Raw genomic sequence first — 933 nt, 5'->3', positions numbered from 1 at the left:
GGTCCCCTCCCTCCTCCGGAGCTTCGTACTATCACTTTGCTATTGCTCAATCAACATTGCTTTGCTGCACACACACACACACACACACACACACACACACACACACACAAAGTGCAATAGAAAATGCCTAAATACAATGAAAGAAACACATTTCCACATTAACATCAATGACAATGCTCTTTTCAACATGTGCTTGTTGCAGGCAACGCGGATTTGATTTCACTACTGAAAAGAATAACACAGTGAGTCTCATCACAGCCAATAGCCTACTACACTCTAGCCGTGAAACGGGTGTTTATAATGCTTCCAACGGTTTCAGCCTGAAGTTTGATAGCGTGCCTTTATACTTGTACAGTCTTACTAAGATTGTCTACAGCATTAGAACCATTCAAGGAACAAACCATTGATTACAGCCACATTGATTTAAGGCTCAATCAAATAATATAGAGCCTCGAACTAAATGGTTGAATATATGAACTACTTGTACTGACATCTATTATTTGATTCTCTAGTGACAATTAAATTGGTTCTTAGCAAAAAACAAAAACAAAAACCTCTTTAAGGGCAAAATTCACCTCACTGGAGTTTTGACCCTGAAGTTCAACAGCAATCACGAAGTCCACAGTCTTATTGGCAAAACTGATACACAGTGTCTCTAACTCACTACGCTCAAGGTTAAGAACATATTCTGTTTTTACATTTTACTGGAATTTTACATGTTCAATTCATGATTTTAAATCTCTACGTTCTCATTCCTCCAAATTGTCTGAAGACACAGTGTGCCACAGACTTAAGACTTTCGTTTTTCCCTCTATTTTCTTTACAGAAAAATTTTCCAAGTGTCTACATGTTCTGGAAGGGGAATTTTTCGGAGGTGGCCCCTTCTTTGGAATAGTTCAACACCATCAGTCCTTTGAAACAAGGGGAGGGGGG

Source organism: Ailuropoda melanoleuca, chromosome 10 (assembly GCF_002007445.2).
Source record: "Ailuropoda melanoleuca isolate Jingjing chromosome 10, ASM200744v2, whole genome shotgun sequence".
NCBI lineage: Eukaryota > Metazoa > Chordata > Mammalia > Carnivora > Ursidae > Ailuropoda > Ailuropoda melanoleuca.
Note: the sequence above shows the minus strand (reverse complement) of the source record.